We start from the raw sequence: 12,336 nt of genomic DNA, 5'->3' as shown, positions 1-12,336 counted from the left end.
TCTACCATCTCTGGTACCATTCAGCACTGTGGGGTGCCGTGTTAATGGTTTAACAGGTCATTTACATTTCCCTTATTTTTCTTTAAATAAGCCAGCTGGTTAACCTTTGATGCACCAGTGTCCTCTATTAACATATACATTTAATTGAGCCACAATAATACGTGTACATTTCTCTTCATTTCAGCAGGATTCACTGATGATACATTTTAATACAATTAACACAAGCAAAGCTCAAATACATTTATTTTATTTATTTTACATTTGTTGACCGGGATAGTCTAACTGGATTTATGTCCATTTTCAGTAGAGAGAAGCTCCAAGAGATTACTAGACTACTAACATACAGGTACTAGTTGTTATACAGTTAAATACTACACATTTTAAACAGTTCAGGAATCTTCACAGTTTATATAAAAAACATGTTACAAGCATTAGATAAGATAATTTAGACTTTATGTACAAGACTTGATTAGTAACTAGAAAGTAATTGTTAAACAAATACATCCTTCAAGTTTCAACAGTTCAGCAATGCTCACAGTTTAAACAATACTTGTTGTCTGCCTTAGGTGCATTTTCAGCACAAATCATCTGTACAGATCAGTTTGACATACTAATGACATATTATTTACAAAATTCCAGCTAGCTGTGCTGGCACAAGTCATACATCCACTGCCCTATTTCGCCTGGCATGGCTGGCAGTACTTCTTATCATAACAGCTGGTCTCACCCTTGCATAGCAAAATGTGAAATTATCACTGCCCAATAATTGTTATTGTTGGCCATGTGGTCTCTAATGGATAAGAAATCTGACTTCAGATAAAAAGATTGTAGGTCTGAGTCCTGTGATGGTCGTTCATAAGCAAGAAATTCATTTTATGAACAAAGACATCCAAGTAAATCATGCCATAACTAACAATCAACCACCATATAAATGTCTAAAACATATAACTTGCAGGACACATTTGGTATGCACTGCTAGGCTTATATAGGTCCTAGTGGTTGTTGGCCTAGTATGCACCAATGAATGCATGAGTGCATTAATTTTCTGTGGTTAGTTTACTACTGCTGATTTTACCTCTTGGTTACTTAATGTCCACAGCTGAAGTCTTTTAAGAGAATGTCTTTTTCTAGAATGACAAACACCACTTAGAACATGCCACAAGAGCATTAACAGACTTCTGGCCCTGTGGTCACAATGCTTGTACTTGATATTTAGATGAGAATGGTGACCCACATCCCTAAATGACTCCCAACATATTGAGATGTGAGCAAACACACAGATAAAGTGGCTCATTGCAAATTAGTCAAAATTTTCAGTGGCTAATGGTGGTAATTTACTTGAGGAACTGACCATTATGGATGTGAAACCATTCTGCATATAAACTGAACACTGCTTTGATTAAATTCTTGTGTGACTGCATTTGTAAGGGAGTGAATATCTTTGGTCATCTAACTTTTTTACAGCACTACTTGAATCTACTACCCCCCACACACACACACAAAAGAAGAAAAAGAAAAAAAAAGTTGCTTTTTGGACTGCTTTTGGCATTTAACATTTATCCCATCATTTTCTGAACTAGAAACTTTTTGTGCTATGAACAAAAGTACTTTCCAACTCAGACTCCTGCAAGAAACATGATGTAGCTTTAATATATTACATATTTGTACTTCCTTCACTACTATTTCATGCAGACTGGTATGCTAAGAACTGCAATGAGCTTAAGGCAGCCAGCATCTCCTATCCCATCATGATGACTGAATGGCAGTTTGTTGTCCACATGCATTCTCTAGCCCGTAATTCATTATATCTGAGTGACACCTCCAGGTGCATCTGCAATTAACTCCTACTGATGCCTCTAGGCGTCAAATATTGCTTGTTCATATTTACACTGATAATTTCAAAATTATGCTATGTACCAAGGTTTTAAAACATTTCATCTGAAAGCTTACACAATAGCAAACTCAACTGCATTAATATTTGACCTCTGTCTAGTGCAGGTAAATAGATATTAACTGCTGTTTTATTATATTAATTTATATAGATATAATTGTCATATTTTTCTAAATATCTCAACAACCAGGTAACAGACAAAACTCCTTGGCCTCAAATGAAAGCTTTCAGCTAGATGAATAAAATGCTGCTGACAGTGTGTAACTTGAGAGGTTACTGAGATATTGTAAGCTGTTCACAAAATATTGCAAATGTAATAGTTATTGTATTTACTGTGACTTATAAAATTTGGTTTAAGACCTAGAACTGAAAGAATACTACCACTATAAAAATAATTTGGGTTGAAGAGTTTGCCATTTATACTTCTTTCATAATCCATGTGGTTCCAAAGATATGAACATTTGCTTGAAACGTGAGGACATAATTTGATTCTGTCAAAAGGCTTAGGCTCTGCCCATTGGAAGTTACAGTGTAAACTTCCTGAGCTCCATTTGAGTGAATAACTACTGGATAACTTTTCAGGGGTGTACTATCAGCATGATAGTCACAGGGGACATCACACCTGACAACTGAGATTATTACACATTTTTTTGGCATTTAGTTTAATCAATGGTCTCACTCATCTGGTCAGGATAAGACAAGACGAACAGCTGTGGGTTCAGTTCAAACAACTTTATTACACAAACATCAGTAATGAGGTTTTGTAACAAACTTAAATAAACTTATAAACAGACTGACTACCACACTTATACATGTTAACATTCTGGCTGTTCTCTCAAAATTGCAGTGCTGTCTGCACGTCGTGCTCACTATTTATATTTACATGCCTACATCTGGAAATGCTTCTTAAAGGTACATACAGAGGCTCTGTTCTACATCCTCCCTCTGAGAAATAGGTCATACATCAAATGACAGTATTCAATGACATTCCATTACTGAGAAATGATCTTTAGACATGCAATTATACAGAACTGTTTGACATGCAATCATACAAAATCAGACGCATAAAATAATCATGTCCAGGTTGCTGTGTATTTTACACTACATCTAGAAATATGACTTGATCATGTAACATAAAAGTCAGAATTGGATCTAGCAATGGGGATACTTTTCAAGGAATGGTCAACTTTGGGGACAAGTGGGACATCATCAGGAATGGAAATAGATACTGTGACGTTCTTCAGCATGAACATTGTCAGGGTTTCTCTGATATCTAGAGCCGATATCACAGGTATGATGCTGCAGTATCGTTTCTGATAAAGGAAGAAGATGCCTGCGAGTTCTCCTGTATTTTACATCATCAGATTCCACTAATTAGGATCTCAGCTCAGCACATATACCTCTCACTTGACCTATCTGATCAAAGCCTTTCACCGTTTTCATCCTCACTGTCTCCTCTTCTTTTATTGGACAAAGAAATCTGCTTGTTTTATCATAGCTGGACTTCTGAGAAGAAAGCTTTTTAAAAAGTTGGGCTTTGATTGCTCTGTTGTTTTTTTTAGCATTAGGCACCAACAAACTAGAACTGATAAGCAAGGTTGTTCTGGTTTGCCTAGATAGTAGTCTCTGAGCAGGCAAGACAAGTAGGTTGTCACGGGGTATAGTTCTGAGATTAAGTAAATTCAAGAAGGTATCAGTATTGTCATGCTTTGACCTCTCTAGTAATTGCTTTGCACTCTGCACTGCACGTTCAGCAAGGCCATTTGACTGTGGGTATTCAGGACTACTAGTAACATGGATGAAGTCCCACTCTTTTGCAAATCTCTGAAACAACTGTGTGTGGACTACCATGGACTGAGAAATTACATTTGATCTTACTAATAACAGCAATGGGCATTAGATTAGGTAGCAAATGGATTTCAAACCAATTCAAATAAAAGAGTATAACAACACTAAGTAATGCTGATTGCTCCACTCAAATAGGTCAGTGGCTACTGTTGCCCAAGGTAATTCAGGCATTTGGCTTAGCTGAAGTGACTCTTTTTGGAAATGTGGTTTAGTACTGTTGCATACTGAACAAGAAGAAATCAGTTTAACAAGGCCTTTCGATGGAGAAGGCCAAAATACTATACTGAATAAGAAGAAATCAGTTTAACAAGGCCTTTCGATGGAGAAGGCCAAAATACTATACTGAACAAGAAGAAAGCAGTTTAACAAGGCCTTTCGATAGAGAAGGCCAAAATACTATACTGAACAAGAAGAAAGCAGTTTAACAAGGCCTTTCAATACAGAAGGCCAAAATACTAATGGTCTCGCTATTCTTTTAGTAGTCAGAACTGGGGTGACCATGATGCAAAATCTGGATGTATTCACATTGTAAGGAAGTAGGAAAAAATAACTTTGGGACCTTTGAAAATGATACCATCTTCCAACAGCATCTCATCTCTGTATAGAAAGTAAGGTTGCACTTCTGGCTGTACACAGGATTGTGTTGATAGCCTTCCTACATTGATGAAGTGGTTGAGCTTTTGCAAAATGTTATCAGTCTTTGTATGATCTCTCAAGCTCAAATCTCTTGGTAGAAAAATGACACACTTCCAAGACATCAAAATCCAAATTCTCTGCATCAAGCTGTTCTATAGTATTTCTGGGCAATCTGGATAATATATCAACCAGATAAAGAAGTTTACCTTATTTATAGACCATTTTGAAATTATATTTTTTATAATCTGAGCATCATTCTTTGTAGTCTTGCTGGAGCTGAATGCATAGGCTTCTCTAAAATAGTGACTAGAGACTAATGATCAGTTTCGATTTGAATAGCTCGGCCATAGATATCATGGAACTTCAAACACGCAAACACAATTGCCAAAAGTTCCTTCTTAATTTGAGTATACTGCATCTGAGTTTGGGTAATAGTTCTAGAGGCATAGGCAACAGGTCTGCCTACTTGAAGAATAACTGCACCAAGACCGAACTTTGAAGCATTACAGGAAAGAACTAATGGTTTGTGGGCATCATAGTACCCTAATGTAGGATGGCTGGCAATTTGCTGTTTGAGATTAAATGCTCTCTGGTGTTGTTCTAACCATGACCAGGCAACATTTCTGCATGTCAACTCTCTTAATGGCACTGATAACTCACTAAAGTCAGGGATAAATTTGCCCATATAGTTAACCATTCCAAGAAAACACTAAAGCTTGGACATTGTCTGGAGTGGGCATTTCAAGAATGGCTGCTTGCTTGGAAGGGTCTAGTCATCAGCCTGTACTTGTAAATAAATGAACTTCTGGTAGTCTGAATTTACACTTCAGAGGATTAAGCTTTCAGTTCACTTCACACGCTCTGTCCAGAACTTTCCTGAGGCTTCTGTCATGTTCTGCTTCACCACTGCCTCCAACTAGTAAATTATCAACTATTATTGCACACGAGTAGCTTGAAAAAATTTGCTCCATTGCACGCTGAAAGACTTCACTGGCAGAGTTTATTCCAAAAGGCATCCTGAAAAATCTGTCTCTAACAAATGTGGTACTGAATGTAGTCAGCAGTGAAGATTTGTGATCAAGCATTACTTGCCAAAATGAACTCTTTGCATCTAAGACAGAAAGACAGTGGCATTTGGCATGAGGGTGTCAATCTCCTTCACTGTACGCATAGCATGATGAGGTCTCTCTAATGGCTTGTTCAAGTCTCTTGGGTCAATGCATATTCACATTTCATCTGCATTTTTCTTATGAGCAGCTACCACGGAAGTCATCCACTCAGTTGGTTTTGTGACTGGACAAATCACACCTTCCTTGCAGCACCATTTTGTCTTACTGGACTTTGTTCTGTATAGCTATTGGGACTCTCCTTGCTTGTCTGACCTCTGGCTCTACTTTCATGGAGTACAGAACTGAAAGCTTGTCCAGCTTGTCACTGAAAACCTCAGCATACTCTGAGAAAATAACATCACTGAAACTGGGACATGTGCTTGCATTACATACTTCTTTTGTAAAAGAAAGCAGTTTCATTCTTAAACTGTCTCAGACTTAATAATGACTGCACAGGTCTTCTAACTACATAAAAATTGCAAGCTGTAACTGTTCCCAAACAAATAGCATGAAAGCACTACTGAGCCTTCGGTTTGAATCTCTTCACCTCCATAAGCAACCAGCGTCGCACAATTAACCAAATTAAGTTGCTCACCAGCTCTCAGTTTAGCAAATGTTTCTGCTGACATTACATCACACCTTGAAACAGTGTCCACTTTGAGCTCTGTGGGTTGATCATTGATCAGGACAGAACAAAATACTTTGTTCTTTGCCAGCAAATCTACTGCATTAATCTTTTTACTGAACACTGATACACCATCTACAAAGAAAGTCAGGTTGCAGCTTTCTATATGATCAACTTGCTTTTTTGACCTGACCTTCCTTAACTAAATGAGGCTTGCTTGATTTACAAAATTTTTGAAAGTGGTTCCATTTTTTACACTTGTGGCATTGCGGACCAAATGCTAAGCTCTTCTCTCTTTTAGACTCATGGTTGGCTCCACAATTATGACAGTTAACAATAAGACTTGACTTGGGTTTTGTGGACTCACCCTTATACTACACTGAGCATATCCATTTTGATGAGCTAGTCTTAGAACATGTCAGAAAGTTATGGAATCTCCCAGAAGAACCCATAGGGGTTGCAGCTACCAGTGTAAGGTAAACTTTGAAATGGTGGCACTCTGTGAATAAATGTACACTGCACAAGGAACTTTTCGAAATAGCTGTACTTTGGCTGCACTTTGCACACAGCAAACTCTTTGAAATAACTGCATCGTAATAAAGCACACACTCTGAGATACTTCAAACAACTCTGATTATGCTTTGAATTGCTTTGGGCAATGCAAAATAGTAACGGTCTTTTACTAAAAACACGCAGTCATCTTGCTCTTTACGCTTATTTTGCCCTTTTATTGTACTCATATGCCCTTTTAATCTCTTATCATTCTCATTATACTTTTCTTGTGCTCGTTTTATTTAAACATCCTCGTTATGCAAACTGGAGGTAATTCTGAGCCACATATGAATATTTCCACTAGTTTTATCAAATATCTTGGTTTTGAACATTTTGTTTAATAATACATTTCACGCCTTTCATTTAATTAATAATGCATTTATTTATTTTATTTATTTATTTTACATTTGTTCACCGGGTTAGTCTGGCTGAGCTTTTGGCTCATTTTCAGCAGAGACCTGGGGAGAAAAGCTCCTCTGGACTAGAAAACAATTTATTAAATTTTAGTAACAATCAGATATAGGATCTTACAAGCAGAGACCTGGAGAGAAAAACAGCTCCTCAGGCAATTCAATTATACAGAGTATTAACAATTGGCAGACAAGTATGTGAGTTGTTACAAACAAGGTTTTAAACAATTAGCAGAAGAAAATGTGACTAGTTACAATATTATTTAAGCTGCTTAGAGCAAAATGAGTTAATAGTTAGGCAGATGCTTATTTAAAGTGGGTAGGATCTAGTGTTATAGGAGTTTGGAAACGAGAAAGGAAAGTAGGAATGGCTAAGTAGGAGATGTAGGGGAGGTAGAGTATAGGAGAGAGACTAGACAGGTAGGTTGTTTCGAGACTAAGAATTAAGAGTGGTTGAAGATAGAGGAAGGGAAGAGGTAGAACAGGAAGGGGAATAGTGTTAGAGATACATTAAGAGTGAGGTGGTGAAATGGGTGAAATGAAAGTGGTTTCTGGGTGGTTGGCTACAGTGGCAAGACCATTTTGTTTTTAGGTATTTCCTTGTGGCTAATTTGAAACTTTTGCTATGCTGGAGGGATTTTATTTCCAAGGGGAATTGGTTCCAGGATATAGCTGGGTTATAGTTATAGAGAAGGCAGCCTATTTTGGTTTTGGGTTTGTAGATGTCTAATAATTCTTGATATGAGCTGCGTAGCATCCTAGCAGGGGAATATTTGGATATGATAGTGGAGAGGCTGGGGTAGAAGGAGGGTAGATAGAGGATTCAGTGGATGATTTGTTGTTGGTATAATTGGAGCAGCCGAGGGAATTCTAGCCAGTCTAGTTGCTGTATTGCTAAGCAGTGGTGTGACTTGTAGGTTTGGTTAGCTGCAAATCTGGCGATCTTATTATAGGTAGTTTCAAGCTTGGAAATAAGTGTAGAATTTAGGTTTGTGAATATGTGGCAGCTGTACAGGAGTGTTGGGAGTAATAAAGCCTGGGAGAGAGTTATTACAGAGTTAGTAATATGGAGATCAAACTTAAGCTGATCATCTATTGCAACACCTAGCAATTTAGTACTAGATTCAGCTAAGATGATAGTGTTGTTGCAGGATAAGATGGTAAATGTACTTTTGAGTGTGGTGATGCTTTTAGGGAGGAAGAGTAGAAGCTTAGTTTTTTTTGGATTAAGTATTAGTTTGTTATCACTAAGCCAAGTCTCAGTGGTGTGGAAGGATGCATGGGTAGTTGAGTGGAGGTCAGCTGGGTTATCAGCAATGGTTATAAAACTTGAGTCATCAGCATATTGCACAAGAGATGACTGGGGACAAGAGGAGTAGAGCAAGTTGGTGAAAATATTAAAGTTTATTTTACAAAATATTAAAGTTTAGTTTACAAAATATTATTTGTACTACTTTAATTAGTTATGCATTTTGTGCCTTACAGATGCTCGGTTTCATTTTCTTTGCAAATCATCTGTACAATTTCTGGTTACCTGAAGTTCATTTCTAGTCCTTTTTTGATTATTTGAGCTCTGTTTCAATCAGCTCAATCCACCTTCACCTCTGCACCTCATGGCTTGAAGAAGTTGCTCCCTTAATCCCAGTTCTGACACCATGTTTCTCGTCTGGTCAGATCAAAACAGAAAAAGTTTGTTCAGTTCAAGCAGCTTTATTAGACACAAACACACTGGGAATGAGGCTTTGTAACTTACACTTAAAAAAATATAAACAGACTGACTAGCACACTCATACATGTTAACACTCTGGCTGTTCTCTCAAAATGGCACTGCTGCCTGCACATGCTCACTCTTTATATGCACATCCCCACATCTGGAAATGATTCTTAAAGGTATAGACACACACACTGTTCTACACATGGTTATGACACCACGTATTTGTTTAGGAAATGCCCTCTTGAAAGTTTATGATCACACTAAGTTTACAGTCATCTGCAAACTCGATCAGCCATAAACCCTTAACTTTAGATTTAAACTGCAAGAAGTACTTGCGAAAGAGGAGCGGGCCCAAGGAATAAACTCTAGTTTATACCACTAGTGACAGATCTTTTGGAGGAGGTAGATCTTCATACCGTAATTTCATGGGTTCTAGTTATGTGCCAATTTGCTCTTCAGTAAGTTGCACTGAGATTAACATTTAGCTAGGAGAGTTCATCAACAATACCCAAGTGTAGGATGGTGTTGAACACCTTTGCAAGGACTAGATATGAGGTGTATACTGATTTTCTCTCATGAATTTTTTCAGTAACCTTTTTGAAAAAGTCAGCCTGATTAAGCAGGCAGGATCTACCCTTGATGAAACTAAACTAGCTTGGGTCAAGAGTTTGTAGGTTACATACATCATTATTTACTAATTCCATAATGATCCTCTCCATAACCTTACAGATGAGGTTGTTAGGTCTTATGGGTCTGTAATTATCTGAGCCCACTGACACTGTGCCTTTGCATAGGGGATGACAATTGTTGACCTCCATTCATCAGGCACAAAGCCCCTTTGTAGGTTGATACTGAATAGCCTCTGTAGGAGGGTGAGGTGTGTGTGCGATAGTGACGGACCTTAGGGTTAAGGTAAGTGGGTAGATAGTGGTGTATGTACAGTTTAGTGTAGGTTTAGATGTAAGATTTTAGGTGTATGTGTGTGGATTGCTGTTTGTTTGGTGTATTTGTGTTGTGTGTGTGTGTTTTGGAACAGCAATTTTTTTCCCTAGGAAAAAATTTGATGTTATAAATTTTCGGTCTCATCGGTTTTCCGTTACTAGGTGTCAATATTAGAACATTCGATGTTCTAATATAGACCCCATTTAAGGTATCCTAAGATCCAGCCCTGGTGGAACTTTTTGCATATTTGCAAAACAAACAGCACCAGAAACACTAGATCCAAGGATTTAAACCTTGCTTTTGACATAAAAAACCCACGATGGCAAGGGAGATACGCGTCTCAAAGGATCCCCACATTCTGATCCCCCATCCATGTGAAACAGAGTCCATTCTTAACCTTAATCAAAGGCAATCTTGACCACCATTGCCCATTGTATGTGAAATCAAAAATGCATCACTGGTCTGATCCCCATGTCTCTGACAGAGGTAACAGCAAATATTCCCTAACACCTCCCAAACATTAACCTCATAACTAACATACTTCTCCAAATAGACCACAACTCCTACTAGTATCAATGCTCCCGCCAGTAAATGGAGATAACACAATGTACAATTTCCTCAGGCTGCAATGATATAAATCTACTCCGATCAAAGCACTGCTTTTGTAAAGCAGTGTATTTATTTTAAATACAAAAGAAACTTTCATAGCAATTACCTGTGTGATTACTTCTGCACACACACAGCACTTCCATAATCATTTCCCTCCTGCTGGTGGAGGAGTTGTTGCCTTCTTCACTCCATTACCACTCCCAATTCCCCAGCCCCCCATCCCATTACATTTACAGCACCTGGTTTCCACCCAGACCTCCATCTATTTCCACCCCTTTTAAAGGCATATATATAACTACAAACATTCCTGGTCACATTTCTCCAAATATCTAATACTCCGGTCAGCAAAACCTAGCTCTTTTCCTCTGTTATCCTTTAACTTTATTCCAGTAAACTCTCCTACTTTTTCTTTTACACACCTGCTCAGTATTGACCTTAATATACTCCCTACTTTTAACAATTATTTTTCTCTGTCACATCACCCCCCAACTACTCCCTAGTTTTGAAATATATATTTTCTTACTTTTCACTTTCACTCTTCCTCTTCGCTCATTTCCTTCAATTTCACTCTTAATTACTTCACATCTACAATGCTATTATTCTACATAAGTGTATTATCCTTCACAACTGCTGCCTTCCTTACATCTTACCAGCACCTACCTCTATATACAACTTTCCATACACACCCTAGTCATCTCTCAAGTGCTACACATCTCCAACTATTAATAACCCCTAGCCTCTTATCTTCTGGTACTGTCCACCTCTTTAAAATAAAGTATTACACCCACGGCAACTTGATCAACAAGTCTTCCCAAGACCAAGGCCAAATTCAAACATCCTTATAGATGCTCTCTGCTGTCTTTTCACTTAAAAACTTGGTAACACCCATCCCAACTCAGGTCCTACAACCACTCAACTAAATAACAAGTTTGCCATATCACAAAAAAAGTCATCCCTCAAAACTATATGGTCTCCAACTACAGAAAGCTAACCATAGAAGTACAAGAAACAAACTCAGTAATGTGCATGCCTGGGTAACACACTATTCTCCACATATACTAGCTGCAGGGATATAACACCTTAAGACTTGACAGAACCCACAAAAATGGTGGTGTGGGTGGCCATTACCTAAAGGAAGACTTGAAATATCTCTAGGTTTCATATTAGCACACCTCCCTCTTCAATACTTAAATAACTATGGCATCTTGACACATTAATGTTTACAAAAGCCTTCACATTGTAGGAGGTTCTTATCCCCAGGTAATGACACTTTCTCCTGAAGAACTTCTCCTTTAAGCATCAAGCATTATCTCATTTGAGACAATTATTTTAGATCTGAATATTCAATGACCAACTACTGACTGTAGGAGTCCTTCTAATGTCATTAATCTAAATGGTTCCACTTACTTTATTTCAACTCCCACAAGATACAACAAAAAATCTGGAAGGGCCTCTACTTTACATTGGATTCACTCCATTTTCCCCCAGAAATCTTCAACAGGTGCCTTACCAGATACCTCAATTGACAGCTTGCCCATCTTCACAATAAGGCATCATGAACCTAAGCAAAAACACAATTGGTACAACCTTATTTGTAACCTGTCCTCCTTTAGTGAGGACCAGTTCATCACAGCACGAAAATCAGTCAACTGGTGGGCTCTTCAAACCATTCCACTTAATAAAGATGTAGGAGTGTTCAACTCAATATTCCTTAACATAATAAATGAACTAGCTCCAAGAACCAAAATAATTAAATTGAATCCAGGACCCTGGCTTTCAAAAAGTACTAAATTGCTCATGACAGACAGACACATGGAAGCGAGTTAAAATCATAGCTTACCCATCAATATTGTGTCTCAGAAACTCCACTAAAAATCAAAACAGATAAAAAAACTGCTACATTAAAATACAGGCAGACAATTTTAACCATCCAAAGCTTTTTGAACTACAGTCAACCAGCTGATAGATTAAAACTCAGTCAAGATTCTTTCTCCACCGTA

This window comes from Protopterus annectens, chromosome 2.part2, assembly GCF_019279795.1.
Source record: "Protopterus annectens isolate FY-2018-M chromosome 2.part2, PAN1.0, whole genome shotgun sequence".
Taxonomy (NCBI): domain Eukaryota; kingdom Metazoa; phylum Chordata; order Ceratodontiformes; family Protopteridae; genus Protopterus; species Protopterus annectens.
Note: the sequence above shows the minus strand (reverse complement) of the source record.